Below are 15,636 nucleotides of genomic sequence, written 5' to 3' on the forward strand. Positions count from 1 at the left end.
TGCTCAGATGGGCCCAGATTGCCCCTGTTTGTCCTGGGAAGGCACAAATATTGGGATGGCCTCAGGGACTTTGGAGGTTTATCCTATTAGTAGGGTTGTAGCCTTTGGAATGGGCACATACAATTCCCTTGGAGAGGCCAAGCACAGTCGTCAGGTTTGGCTCCAGGGGCCTGAGCCGGTAGGGTGTGTAGGCCAGGGCTGTTTGGACAGTTGTCTGAAAACACAAACTCGGCTTATGTTTCGGGTCATAGGTATGGCAGGACTGATCTACAGACCATGAGGAGAACTCTTCGGGATATGAAAAAAGGGCGAGTGTGAGGCTCTTGCTCACGTTTTTGTCTCTGGATATCGTGTCACTCATGGTCGTGAAATTTCCGGGTGACTTCATGGGAAATGGACGAGTCTTACTCTCTTGGGTTTTGGCCCCGTCCAAAGAGTTTGGGGTCATTCTGTGGGATGGAAGAAGTCTGTTCTTCTGTTGTTGTTGATTTGTTTTGTTTTGTTTTTCAAACTCTGGTGAAGCACCAAATGAGGGATTCCAGAGTAGAGCACTGGGGAGGGGCGTTTGGACAACCAGAAATCTGGTTAAAAATTGGGGCCTAGGGACATGTCAAGCCCCTTATGACATCTAATGGTTCGGCCACTGAGAGGACGTACTAGAGGACAGGACTCACGCTGAGGGTCACAATGCGTGTTTGAAACTGCAATGATTCACAATCGAGAATGGGCGGGCCCTCAGGGTGAATGCTGGTTTCTCCTACACTGAACGTTGGACAACATGCCAATCACAAGGTTTCTTGCCATGGGTAAGGAAGAGTTCTGATTTCTGCATCACAGTCACCCCTGGGCAGTGATTGGAGATAAGGTCTAGGTTCTGAAGCCTGAAAACTGAGATAGGGAACAGATGATGACCTAAGGCCATGGCGGGTCTGATGTGCTCAGTGTGCGGTCAGCTGTCTGGGTGTTGGTCACGAGGACTGGGCTCAGGTTGTCAGACAGTGTATTAGTGCCCAGGTTAGACTATATATTTTGGATGCATTCGAGTGCCGTGTAGGTTCTTATCTGAAGAACTCTGCAGGATATGAAGAATGAGCGAGTCTGAGGCGCGTGCTCAGGCTTTTGTCTCTGGATTTTGTATCAGCGATGGCCGTGGAATGTTGGGGAGGACTCATGGGCCATGAACGAATCTTGATCTCTGTGCATTTTTCCTGATCCCAATAGTTTTTCCTCAATCTGTAGGATGGGAGGACCCTTTCAGGTTTGTTACCTCAGTTGTGCCACCAAAAGAGGAATTCCAAAGCAGAGCCCTGGGGAAGAGTGAAGGGACAACCCGAACTATGGTTAAAAATTAGGGCCTGGGGGCATGGCAAGCACAATATGCTGTCTCTAGATACAGGCACTGAGAGGCCTTACCTGCGGACTGCGCTCAGGCTGAAGGTCACAATGTATGTTTGTGACCAATGTGGCCCGCAAGCATGGGCGGGGCCTCATGGGCCACCCTTGTTTTCAACTACACTGAACCTTGGACAACATGCCAGCAACAAGGTTTCTTGCCATGGGGAAAAGAGTTCTGATTTCTGCATCATTTTCAAACCCGGGCAGTGATTGGAGATAAGGTCTAGGTTCTGAAGCCTAAAAACCGAGGTTGAGAAGAGATGACGACCTAAGGCCATGGCGGGTCCAATGTGCTCAGTGTGCGGCCAGCTCCCTGGGTGGGGCCAGGAGGTCCAGGCTCAGGCTGTGTCAGAAAGGGCATTAGTGCCCAGGTCAGCCTATATATTTGGGGTACAGCCGAATGCCGTGCAGGTTGATCCTCATTGGGGGTTTCTAGGTAGCCCCAGAGGGCAATGTTATTCTTCTGGAGGGCAGGCATAGTGCTGCATTGTAGTTCTGGATTCCCAAACTGGAGGGCTTGTGGGCCAGGAGTCTGAGGACGGAAGTCTGAGAACCCAATCTAGGCCTAGGTTTCTGGGTGAGGATATGGCAGGCACAATCTACAGACCTGAATCTAGATCTCGTGCATCTGAAGTCAGTGCGAGGATCAGACGATCTCTCAGGTTGGACATTCTGTCCCTGATGGCCCCTTCTTGAAGGGGGGGGGTGGATCACGAGGCCATGGGGGTTTTCCCACGATGGGAGTTGTGAGAAGCTCCCAACTGCAAATAATCTTCTGCAGGACAATTAAGACCTGTTGGTTTTCTCCAGGAAAATTTTCCGAGCAGGGTTCTAAGGATGGATGGCTGGGTAGCCCACCTCGCATTCCAATTGTCTCCAAGCAACAAGACAGGTTAGATCTGCTGGATCTGGGGGAGCAACCGAGGAGGCTGAGTTGAAATGGACTCTCCCGTGGATGTGTCCTAATATGATTTTTTGTCTTTTGAGACCTTGGAATGAAGCGGTGGCACTGGGTCCCTGAAGTGTTCTCCTAAAGAAGGCTTTCGCACAGCTCCATCGTGCAAGTTTCCCATGTGTTGATGAGATTTGTTCTGATGGGTGAGTCAAAAAGCCATATGCTGTTATTGAAATCCAGGCCTCTGAGGAGAGATGTCTGGAAACCAAAGCAATGGATCCGATAGGTGCCTGGGGGCTTGTTCGTTCATTTTTTAACTCTGCGGACATCAGTCTAGGGGGTCTGTGTGCTGGTAGGTGCTCAGATGGGCCCAGATTGCCCCATTTGACCTGGGAAAGCCACAAATATTGGGATGGCCTCAGTGACTTTGGAGGTTTATACTCTTAGTAGGGCTGTGGCCATTGGAATGGGCAGATACAATTCCCTTGGAGAGGGCAAGCACAGTCGTCATGTTTGGCTCCAGGGGCCTGAGCCTGTAGGGTGTGTAGGCCAGTGCTGTTTGGACAGTTGTCTGAAAACACAAACTCGGCTTATGTTTCGGGTCATAGGTATGGCAGGACTGATCTACAGACCACGAGGAGGACTCTTCGGGATATGAAAAAAGGGCGAGTGTGAGGCTCTTGCTCAAGTTTTTGTCTCTGGATATCGTGTCACTCATGGTCGTGAAATTTCCAGGTGACTTCATGGGAAATGGATGAGTCTTACTCTTTGGGGGTTTGGCCCCGTCCAAAGAGTTTAGGATCATTCTGTGGGATGGAGAAGTCCGTTGCTCTGTTGTTGTTGATTTGTTTTGTTTTGTTTTTCAACCTCAGGTGTCCCACCAAATGAGGGATTCCAGAGTAGAGCCCTGGGGCGGGGCGACGGGACAACCAGAAATATGGTTGAAAATTGGGGCCTAGGGACATGTCAAGCCCATTATGACATCTAATGGTCCAGCGACTGAGAGGACATACTAGAGGACAGGACTCGTGCTGAGGGTCACAATGCGTGTTTATGCCCTCGTCGCACTCAAGAATGGGCGGGGCCTCAGGGTGAATGCTGGTTTCTCCTACACTGAACGTTGGACAACATGCCAACCACAAGGTTTCTTGCCATGGGTAAGGAAGAGTTCTGATTTCTGCATCACAGTCACCCCTGGGCAGTGATTGGAGATAAGGTCTAGGTTCTGAAACCTGAAAACTGAGGTAGGGAAGAGATGATGACCTAAGGCCATGGCGGGTCTAATGTGCTCAGTGTGCGGTCAGCTATCTGGGTGTTGGTCACGAGGTCGGGGCTCAGGTTGTCAGACAGTGCATTAGTGCCCAGGTTAGACTATATATTTTGGGTGCCTTCGAGTGCTGTGTAGGTTCTTATCTGAAGAACTCTTCAGGATATGAAGAATGAGCAAGTCTGAGGCGCGTGCTCAGTCTTTTGTCTCTGGATTTTGTATCAGCGATGGCCGTGGAATGTTGGGGAGGCCTCATGGGCCATGGACGAATCTAGCTCTCTGTGGATTTGGCCCGATCCCAATTGTTTTTCGTCAATCTGTGGGATGGGAGGACTCCTTTCAGGTTTGTTACCTCAGGAGTCCCACCAAAAGAGGAATTCCAAAGCAGAGCCCTGGGGAAGAGTGAAGGGACAACCCGAACTATGGTTAAAAATTGGGGCCTAGGGGCATGGCAAGCCCAATATGCTGTCTCTCCATCCAGCCACTGAGAGGCCTTACCTGAGGACTGGACTCAGGCTGAGGGTCAAAATATGTGTTTGCCACCTATGTGGCCCGCGAGCAATGGCGGGGCCTCATTGGACACACTGGTATCCACTACACTGAACATTATACAACAAGCCTACCACAAGGTTTCTTGCCATCGGGAAAGGGTTCTGATTTCTGCATCATTTTCAAACATGGGCAGTGATTGGGGATAAGGTCTAGGTTCTAAATCCTGAAAACCGAGGCTGGGAAGAGATAACGACCTAAGGCAATGGCTGGTCCGATGTGCTCAGTGAGAGGCCAGCTGTCTGGGTGGGGCCAGGAGGTCCAGGCTCAGCCTCTGTCAGAAAGGGCATTATTGCCCAGGTCAGCCTATATATTTTGAGTACAGCCAAGTGGCGTGAAGGTTGATCTTCATTTGGGGGTTTTTGGGTAGCCCCAGAAGGCAATGTTTTTCTTCTGGAGGGCAGGCAGAGTGCTGCATTATAATTCTGGATTGCCAAACTGGAGGGTTTGGGGGCCATTAGTCTGAGGATGGAAGTCTGAGGACACAAGCTAGGCTTAGGTTTCTGGGTTAGGACATGGCAGGCACAATCTACAGATCTGAACCGACATCTCGTGCATCTGAAGTCAGGGTGAGGATCAGACAATCGCTCAGGCTGGACCTTATGTCCCTGAGGGCCACTTCATGAAAGGGGGGGGATCACGAGGCCATGGGTGTTTTCTCACGATGGGATTTGTGAGAAGCTCCCAAATTCAAAGATTTTTCTGCAGGACAATTGAGACCTTTTCGTTGGCTCCAGGCTAATGATTCCGAGCAGGGTTCTAAGGATGGATGGCTGGGTAGCCCACCTCGCATTCCAATTGTCTCCTAGCAACAAGACAAGTTAGATCTGCTGGATCTCGCGGAGCAACCAAATACACTGAGTTGAAGTGGACTCTCCTGTGGATGGGTCCTAATGTGTTTTTGTGTCTATGGATACCTTGGAATGACGCGGTGGCACTGGGGCCATGAATCGTTCTCCGAAACAGAGGCTTTGACATCACTCCCACGTACAAGTTTCCCATGTGTAGATGAGATTTGTTCTGGTGGGTGAGTCAAGAAACAGCCATATGCTGGTACTGAAATCCAGGCCTCTGAGGAGAGATGCCTGGAAACCAAAGCAATGGATCCGATTAGGGCCTAGTGGCCTGTTCGTTCCTTTTTACCTCTGGGGATATCAGTCTACAAGTCTGAGTGCAGGTAGGTACTCAGATGGGCTCAGATTGCTTCTGTTTGTCCTGGGAAGCCACAAATATTGGGATGGCCTCAGGGACTTTGGAGGTTTATCCTATTAGTAGCGTTGTGGCCATTGGAATGGGCACACCGAATTCCCTTGGAGAGGGCAAGTACAGTCGTCAGGTTGGCTCCAGGGGCCTAAGCCTGTAGGCTGTGTAGGCCAGGGCTGTTTGGACAGTTGTCTGAAAACATAAACTCGGCTGATGTTTCGGGTCATAGGTATGGCAGGACTGATCTACAGACCGTGAGGAGAACTCTTCGGGATATGAAAAAAGGGCGAGTGTGAGGCTCTTGCTCAATTATTTATCTCTGGATATCATGCCATTCATGGTCATGAAATTTCCGGGTGACTTCATGGGAAATGGACGAGTCTTACTCCCTGGGGGTTTGGCCCAATCCAAAGAGTTTGGGGTCATTCTGTGGGACGGAAGAAGTCCGTTTTTTGTTGTTGTTTTTGTTTTGTTTTGTTTTGTTTTACAAACTCAGGGGTCCCACCAAATAGGGATTCCAGAGTAGAGCCCTGGGGAGGGGCGATTGGACAACCAGAAATCTGGTTAAAATTGGGTCCTAGGGACAGCTAGACTCGGGTTTCAGGGCGAGGGCACGGCATGTCCCCCCTGAAGATCTGAAGCAATATCTCATGCATCTGAAGTCAGAGCGAGGTTCAGACGTTGGCTCAGCTTGGATTTTCTGTTCATGACGGCCCCTTCATAAAGGGAGCCGAATCTCGAGGCCGTGGAGGTATTCTCACGTGGGGAATTGTGGAATGCCACCTCCAAGGATTCCTTCTGCGGGACAATTGAGACCTGTGGACAGCTCCAGGACATCCTTTATGGATGAGTCCAGACCAACGTTCGAGGATGGATGCCTGGGAAGCCCGCCTCACATTCCAATTGTCTCCTAGCGACAAGGCAGTATAGATCTGATGGCTCTGCAGGAGCAACGGGGGTGGCTGAATTGAAATGGACTTTCCTGAGGATGGGTCTAATGTGTGTTTGTGTCCATGAGGGCCTTGGAATGGGGCGGTGGCACCGGGACCCTGAAGTATTCTCCTCAGCTTTTGACATAGCTCCCATGCACAAGTTTCTTTGTGGAGACGAGGTTTGTTCTGATGGGTGGCTCAGGAAAACCCCAATGCTGGTATTGGAATCCAGGGTTTTGAGGAGACATGCCTGTAAACCAAAGCAATGGATCCGATTTTGGCCTAGGGTCCTGTCTGGTTCAATCTTCTTCTCTGGGGACATCCTTCTAGGGTATGAGTGGAGGTAGATGCTCAGCTGGTGTGAGACTGCCATTTTGTCCCGGGCGACCTGTACTATTGGGATGGCCTCAGGGACTTTGGAGGGTTCTCCTAATTTGTACGATTTTGGACAATGGAATGGGCAGAATTCCCATGGATTGGGTAGGCACAGTCCTAATGTGTGGCTCCAGGGTCCCCAGCCTGGACGGTGTGTGGCCCAGGACTTTGAGGACAGAAGTCTGAAAACACAATCTCAGCTTATGTTTGGGGACGAAGTTATGGTAGGCCCGATCTACAAACCATGAGAAGACATCTTCAGGATATGAAGATAGTGCGAGTCTGAGGCGCTTGCTTAGGCTTTTGTCTCTGGATTTTGTATCAGCGATGGCCGTGGAATGTCGAGGAAGCCTCATGGGCCATGGACGAATCTTCCTCTCTGTGGATTTGGCCCATCCCAATTGGTTTTTGTCAATCTGTTGGATGGAGGACTCCTTTCAGGGTTGTTACATCATGTGTCCCACCAAAAGAGGAATTCCAAAGCAGAGCCCTGGGGAAGAGTGAAGGGACAACACGAACTATGGTTAAAAATTGGGGCCTAGGGGCATGGCAAGCCCAATATGCTGTCTCTTCATCCAGCCACTGAAGGCCTTACCTGAGGACTGGGCTAAGGCTGAAGGTCACAATGTGTGTTTGCTACCTATCTGGACCGCGAGCAATGGCGGGGCCTCAAGGGACACACTGGTTTCCACTACACTGAATGTTGGACAACAAGCCAACCACAAGTTTTCCTGCCATCGGGAAGGAGTTCTGATTTCTGCATCATTTTCAAACCTGGGCAGTGATTGGAGATAAGGTCTAGGTTTTGAAGCCTGAAAACTGAGGTTGGGAAGGGATAACGACCTAAGGCCATGGCGGGTCTGAAGTTCTCAGTTTGTAGCCAGCTGTCTGCGTGGGCCTAGGAGGTCCAGGCTCAAGCTGTGTCAGAAAGGGCATTATTGCCCAGGTCATCCATATATTTTGGGTATAGCCATGTGTCGTGCAGGTTGATATTCATTTGGTTTCTAGGTAGCCCCAGAGGGCAATGTATTTCTTCTGCAGGGCAGGTAGAGTGCTGCATTGTAGTTCTGGATTGCCAAACTGGAGGGCATGTGAGCCAGTAGTCTGTGTACAGAAGTCTGAGGACACAAGAAAGGCTTAGGTTTCTGGGTGAGGACATGGCAGGCACAATCTACACACCTGAACCGCGATCTCGTGCATCTGAAGTCAGGGTGAGGATCAGACGATAACTCAGGTTGGACCTTATGTCGCTGATGGCCCCTTTATGAAGGGGGTGGATCATGTGGCCATGGGGGTTCTCTCACGATGGCAGTTCTGAGAAGCTCCCAACTGCAAAGATTCTTCTGCAGGACAATTGAGACCTGTTGGTTGGCTCCAGGCCAACGATTCCAAGCAGGATTTTAAGGATGGATGGCGGGGTAGGCCACCTCACATTCCAATTGTCTCCTAGCAACAAGACAAGTTAGATCTGCTGGATCTCGCGGAGCAACCAAATACGCTCAGTTGAAATGGACTCTCCTGTGGATGGGTCCTAATGTGTTTTTTTTTGTCTATGGAGACCTTGTAATGGGGCAGTGGCACACAGGCCCTGAAGGATTCTCCTAACTGGTGGTTTTGAGACATCTTCAAAGGATAATTTTCCCATGTGGAGAAGAGATTTGTTCTGATTGCTGCCTCATGAAATCCCCATATGCTAATATTGGAAACCAGGCCTCTGAGGAGAGATACCTGTAACCGAAAGCAATGAATCTGATTCAGGCCTAGGGGCCTGTCTGATTCAATCTCTTCTCTGGGGACATCCATCTACGCTGAGTAGAGGTAAATGCTCAGCTGGTTTCAGATGACCCTTGTTTGTCCTGGGCGGCCTACATTATTGGGATGTCCTTGGGGACTCTGGAGGTTTTTCCTAATTTGTACGATTGTGGACAATGGAATGGGCAGAATTCCCGTGGTATGGACAGGCACAGTCCTGATGTGTGGCTCCAGGGGCCCCAGCCTGAAGGGTCTGTGGGCCAGGAATGTGGGACAGAAGTCTGAAAACACAAACTCGGCTTAGGTTTGGGAAGAAGTAGGTATGGCAGGCCCGATCTACAGACCGTGAGGAGAACTCTTCGGGATACGACAAAAGAGCGAGTGTGAGGCGCTTGCACAGACTTTTGTCTCTGGATTTGTTGTCAACGATGGCTGTGGAATCTCGGGGAGGCCTCATGGGCCATGGACGAGACTTCCTCTCTGTGAATTTGGTCCAATCCCATTTGTTTGGGGTCAATCTGAAGGATGGTAGGAGACCTTTTAGTTTTGTTACCTCAGGTGTCCCACCAAAAGAGGGATTCCAAAGCAGAGCTCTGGGGAGGGATGAATGGACAACCCGAACAATCCAATTGGGGTGAGGTTGAGAACCGAGCAGGTTGATCCTCATTTGGGGTTTATGGAGATCCCCATATAGAGCAACGTTTTTTTCTTCTGGAGGGCCAGCATAGGGCTGCATTTTGGTTCCAGAATTCCAAGTCTTGAGGACATGTTTGCCAGGAGTGTGAGGAAGGAAGTCTGAAAACACAAGGGAGCACGAGGTTTGGGCCCACTGTGCAGAGGCTGAATCGAGATCTCCTGCATCTGAGGTCAGGGCGAGTATCAGATGTTGCCTCAAGCTGGAGTTTGTGTCCATGACGGCCCCTTCCTGAAGGGGGTGGGGGCATCTTGAGGCCAGGGAGGTTTCCCTACGCTGGGAGTTGTGAGCTGCTCCAAACTTCAAAGTTTCCTTCTTCAGGACAGTCGAGTACTATTGGATGGTTCCAGGATGCCCCATACAGAAAGACTCGAGAGCGAGGGCCTAAGCATGGATGCCGAAAAACACCAACTCACCTTCCCATTGCCTGGTCGAGACAAGGCACGCTCAATCTGCGGGCTCTTGGGTGAGCTACCCAGAAGGCTGAGTTTAAATGGACTTTCCTGAGGATGAGTCATAATGTGGGTTGGTGGCCATGGAGACCTTGGAATGTGGCAGTAGCTGAGGAACTCTGCAGGATTCTCCAACCCGAAGGGTTTGACACATCTCCTACAAGGAAGCTTTCCATGTGGAGATGAGAGGTGTTCTGTCTGGTGCCTCAGGATAGCCCCATATGCTGGTCTTCGAACCCAGGCCTCTGAGGAGTGATACCTGGTCACCAAAGCCAGAGTTCATAATAGGGCCTAGGGGCCTGTCTGGTTCAATCTTCTGTCTCTGCGGATATCAGTCTGTGTGTCTGCATGGAGGTAGTAGTTGCTCAGCTGGTGTCATAATGCCCCTGTTTGTTCAGTGCGGCTTGCGGTTGTGGGATGTCCTTGGGGACCTTGAGGTTTCTACTATTTTGTAGAGTTGTGGCCAATGGAATGGGCAGTTTCTTAGGAGAGAGCAGGCACAGATCTGTGGTGTGGCTCCAGAGACCCCAGCCTGGAGGCGGTGTGGGCCACGGCTGTGCAGACATCCAAAAACCCAAAACTCAGCTCAGGTTTGGGGCCGAGGTTATGGCAGGCCTGATCTACAGTCCGTGAGGGGAGCTCCTCTGGATATAAAAGAAGGGTGAGAGGGAGGCAGTCGCTCAGTCTTTTGTCTCTGGATATTTTGTCCACAATGGCCTTTTAATCTAGGAGTTGCCTCATGGGTCGTAGAAGTCTCCCTCTCTGGTAGTTTGTCCAGCCCCCAAGAGTTTGGGGTCATTCTGTGGGAAGGGAAGAGTCCTGTTTTCTCCTTCATGTGTCCCCCCAGTAGAGGGATTCTGGAGCATAGCAGTGCTACTGACCACTGGAATACTCGCTCTCTGGTTAAGCCTGGGGGCCTATGGATATGACAAGCCCCATAGGCAGGATCTTGGTCCAGCCACTGAGAGGCGTTACTTTAATACGGGACTCACGCTACAGGTCACAATGCATGTCTGTGCCCTAGGCGGCCCTCAAGCACTGGCGTGGCCTTTCCGACAATGCAGGTTTTCCCACATTGAACGTTGGACAACATGCCAACCACAAGGTTTCTGGCCATGGGGAAGGAGGAATTCTAATTTCTGCATCACGTTCACCCCTGGGCAGTGATTGGAGATAAGGTCTAGGTTCTGAAGCCTGAAAACCGAGGTTGGGAAGAGATGACGAACTACAGCCATAGCGGGTCCCTTGTGTCCAGGTTGGAGCCAGCTGTCTAGGTGTCGTTTGGGATGTCTTGTCTCAGGCTGTGCCAGACAGGGCATTAGTATTCAGGGTAGGCTGTATAATTGCTTTACAGTCGAGTGGCATGCATTCGATAATCATTTGGGGTTTCTTATTAGCAGCATAGGGCAAAGCTTTTCTTCTGGAGGGCAGGCAGAGTGCTGCATTGTGGCTTCGGAATTCCCAAACTGGAGGGCTTGTGGGCCAGGAGAGTGAGGACGGAAGTCTGAGAACACAAGCTAGGCTTAGGTTTCGGGGGGAATGGACATGGCAGGCACACTCTGCAGTGCTGAATTGAGATCTCATGAGTCTGAAGTCAGGTCGAGGATCAGACTTTGGCTCAGGTTGGAGTTTCTGTCCATGTTGGCCCCTTCATGAAGGGGGGGGGCATTATGAGGCCATGGGTGGGGTTTTTCCCACTATTAGAGTTGTGAGATGCTCCAAACCGCAAGGATTCCTTCTGTGGGACAATTAAGATTTGTTGGATGGCTCCAGGACGTCTCATAAGGTATTTTTCCAGAACAGGGTTCTAAGTATGATGACTGGGCAGACAGCCTCAATTCCAATTATCTCCTAGCAACAAGAAACGTTTGATCTGCTGGCTTGGGGTAGCATCAGAGGGTGCTGAGTTGGAATGGACTTTCCTGAGGATGGTCTTAAATGAGTTGAAATGGACTTTCCTGAGGATGGTCTTAATGTTGGTTTGAGTCCATTGAGACCTTGGTATGGGGCAGTGGCACCAGGGCCCTGAAGGATTCTCCTAACCAGAGGTGATAACAAAGCTCCAATGAGCAAGTTTTCCATGGGGAGACGAGATTTGTTCTTATTGGTGCCTCAGGAAACCACCGTTTGCTGGTATTGGAAATGAGGCCTCTGAGGAGAGATGCCTGGAAACCAAAGCAATGGATCTGATTAGGGCCTAGGGGTCTGTCCGGTTCAATATTCTTCTCTGGGGACATCTTTTGTCTGAGTGGAGGTAGTTGCTCAGCTGGTTTGAGATCACACCTGTTTGTCCTGGGCGGCCTACAGTATTGGGATGGCCTCGGTAACTTTGGAGGTTTTTCCTAATTTGCAAGGTTGTGGCCAATGGAATGGGAAGAATTCTCTTGAAAGGGAAGCACAGTCCTGAGGTGTGGCTCCAGGGACCCTAGTGTGGAGCGTGTGTGGTCCAGGGCTATTTGGACAAAAGTCTGAAAACACAAACTCCACTTAGGTTTAGGTCTGTAGGTATGGCCGGCCCGATATATAGACCGTGAGGAGAACTCTTCGGGATATGAACAAAGGGCGAAAGTGAGGTGCTTGCTCATGCTTATTTTTTTCTGGATATGTGTCACCGATTGCCATGGAATGTCCGTGTGTCCTCATGGGCCATCGATGAGGCTCCCTTTCTGGGGATTTGACCCAGTCCCAAGAGTTTGGGGTCATTCTGTGGGAAGGGAGGAGGCCTTTTTTTTTGTTTTTTTTTTTTTTTTTTTTTTTTTTTAACTCAGGTGGACCACCAAAAGAGGGATTCCACAGCAGAGTCCTGGGGAGGGGCGACTGGACAACCAGAACTCTGGTTAACATTGGGACCTAAGAACATAGCAAGCCCCGTATGTGGGCTCTTGGTCCAGACACTGAGAGGCCTTCCTTGAGCATAGGGCTCACATTGAGTTTCACAATGTGTTTTTGTGCCCAAGGAGCCCCTCAAGTCAGGGCGTGGCCTAATGTACCATGCTGGTTTCTCCTACACTGAACGTTGCACAATATGGCAACCACAAGTTTTCTGGCCATGGGGAAGAAGGAGTTCTAATTTCTGCAACACTTTCACTCCTGGACTGTGATTGGATTTAAGGTCTAGGTTCTGAAGCCTGAAAACTGAGGTTGGGAAGAGATGAAGACCTAAGGCCATGGTGTGCCTGATGTGCTCAGTGTTTGGCCAGCTGTTGAGTGTGGGTTGGGAGGTGCAGGCTCAGGCTATGGCAGACAGGGAATTAGTGCCCAGGCTAGACTGTATCATTGGGGTGCAGTCGAGTTTCGTGCAGGTTGGTACTCATTAGTGGCTACTGGGTAGCACCAGAGGGCAACGTTTTTCTTCTGGAAGGAAGACACAGTGCCACATAGTGGCTCCAGAATTCCCAAACTGGAAGGCTTGTGGGCCAGGAGTGTGAGGAAAAAATTCTGAGAACACAAGCCAGACTTAGATTTCGGGGTGAGCGGACGGCAGGAACCCTCTGCAGAGATGATTCGAGATCCCGTGTACCTGAAGAAAGAGCTAGGATCAGACATTGGCTCAGGTTGGAGTTTCTGTCCATGACGGCCCCTTCATGAAGGGGAGGGTGTCACGAGGCCATGGAGGTATTCCCCACGATGGGAATTGTGAGATGCTCCAAACCGCAATGATTCCTTCCGTGGGACAGTCGAGACCTGCTGGATGGCTCCAGGACATCCCACAAGGAAGTTATCCAGAGCAGGGTTCTAAGGATGGATGCCTGGGCAGCCTGCCTCCCATTCCAGGTGTCTCATAGCGCCAAGGCAAGTTCGATCTGCTGGATCTAGGGGAGTAACCGAGGCGGGTGTGTTGAAATGGGTGAGTTGAGGATGGGTCATAATGTGCATTTGTGTCCATGGAGACCTTGGAATGGGGTGCTTGATCCGGGGCCTTGAGGGATGTTCATAACCGGAGGTTTTGATGGAGCTCTAAAGAGTACGTTTCCTATGTAGAGAAGAAAATTGTTTTGATGAGTGCCTAAGGAATCTCCCATATGCTGGAATTGGAAACCAGGCCTCTGAGGAGAGATGCCTGGAAACAAAAGCAATGGATATGATTAGGGCCTAGGTGCCTGTCCGGTTCAATCTCCTTCCTGGGGATACGTGTCTATGGATCTGAGGGGGGAGGTAGTTGCTCGGCTTGTGTCAGATCGCCCCTGTTTGTCCTGGGCAGCCTATAATATTGGGAATGGCCTCGGGATTTTGGAGTTTCTCCTAATCTATAGGGTTGTGGCCAATGGAATGGGCAGAAATCCCCTGGAGAGGGCAGGCACAGTTCTGAGTTTGGCTCTAGGGGCCCAGCCTTGAGGGGTGTGTGGGCCAGGCCTGTGGGGACAGAAGTCTGAAAACACAAATTCCCCTTAGGATTGGGGACATAGGTATGGCACGCCCAATCTACAGACCGTGATAACACTTCGGGATATAAAAAAGGGTGAGTTTGAGGTGCTTGCTCAGGTTTTGTCTCTGGATTTGTGTCAACAATGTGCGTCGAATGCTGGCGTGGCCTCATGTGTTGTGGACGGCTTTCCTTCTCTGAGGATTTGACCCAATCCCAAGAGTTTGGGTACATTCTGTGGGATGGGAGGTGTCCTTTCTGTTTTTTTTATTTTATTTTATGTACCTCATGTGTGCCAATAAAAGAGGGATTCCAGAGCAGAGTCCTTGGTAGGGACAACTGGATAACCCCACCTCTGTTTAAGTTTAGGGGCCTAGGGGCATGGCAAGTCCAATATGTGGGCTCTTGATTCAGACACTGAGAGGTCTTCCTTGAGGACAGGGCTCATGCTGAGGGTCACAATGCCTATTTGTGTGCCAACAAGGCCCTCCAGCATGGGAAGGGCCTCATGGGCCACGCTGGATTCTCCTACACTGAACGTTGGAGAATATGCCAACCACAAGGTTTCCGGACATGGCGAAGGAAGAGTTGTGATTTCTGCATCACGTTCACCCCTGGACAGTGATTGGAGTTTAGGTCTAGGTTCTGAAACCCGAAAACCGAGGTTGGGAAGAGATGAAGACCTAAGGACCTGATGGGTACAATGAGCTCAGTGTGTGGCTAGCTGTTGAGCGTAGGTCTGGAGGTGTGGGCTCATGCTGTGTCAGACAGGGCATTAGACAGGGTAGACTGTATATTTGGGGTGCAGTCGAGTGGCGTTCAGTTGATCCTCATTCGGGTTTCTAGGTAGCTCCATAAGGCAACGTTTTTCTTCTGGAGGGCAGGCAGAGTGCTGCATTGTGGCCCCAGTATTGCCAAATTGTAGGGCTTTTGGGCCAGGGGTGTGAGGACGGTAGTCTGAGAACACAAGCTAGGCTTAGTTTTTGGGGGTGAGGGCACAGAAGGCACACTCTGCAGAGCTGAATCAAGATCTCATGCACCTGAAGCCAGGGCGAATATCAGACGTTTGCTCAGGTTGGAGTTTCTGTCCATGATGGCCCCTTTATAAAGTGGAGCGTCTCAAGAGGCCATGAAGATTTTCCCACAATGGGAGTTGTGAGATGCACCAGACTGCAAAGATTCCTTCTGTGGGACACTTGAGACCTGTTGGATGGCTCTAGGATGTCCCATATGGAACGACTCCAGAGTAGGGTTCTAAGGATGGATGCCTGGGCAGCCCGCCTCCCATTCTAGTTGTCTCCTAGCAACAAGGCAGGTTTGATCTGCAGGCCCTGGGGGAGAAACCAAGGGGGATGAGTTGACATGGACTCTACCGAGGATAGATCATAATGTGGGTTTAAGTCCATGGAGACCTTGGAATGGGGCGCTTGATCCGGGGCCCTGAAAGATTCTCCTAAACAGAGGTTTTTATAGAGCTCCAAAGAGTACATTTCCTATGTGGAGACGAGATTTTTCTATGAGTGCCTCAGTAATCCCCCATATGCTGGTATTGGTAACCAGGCCTCTGAGGAGAGATGCCTGGAAACAAAAGCAATGGATCTGATTAGGGCCTAAGTGCCTGTCCAGTTCAATCTTATTCTATGGGGATATCTGTCTCTGGGTCTGAGTGGAGGTAGTTTCCTAACTTGTGAAAGATCATCCCTGTTTGTCCTGGGCAGCCAACACTATTGGGATGGCCTCGGGGAGATTGGAGGTTTCT

Source organism: Mustela putorius, unplaced genomic scaffold, assembly GCF_011764305.1.
Source record: "Mustela putorius furo isolate JIRA1106 unplaced genomic scaffold, ASM1176430v1.1 tig00004017_pilon_pilon_pilon, whole genome shotgun sequence".
In the NCBI taxonomy this organism is placed as follows: domain Eukaryota; kingdom Metazoa; phylum Chordata; class Mammalia; order Carnivora; family Mustelidae; genus Mustela; species Mustela putorius.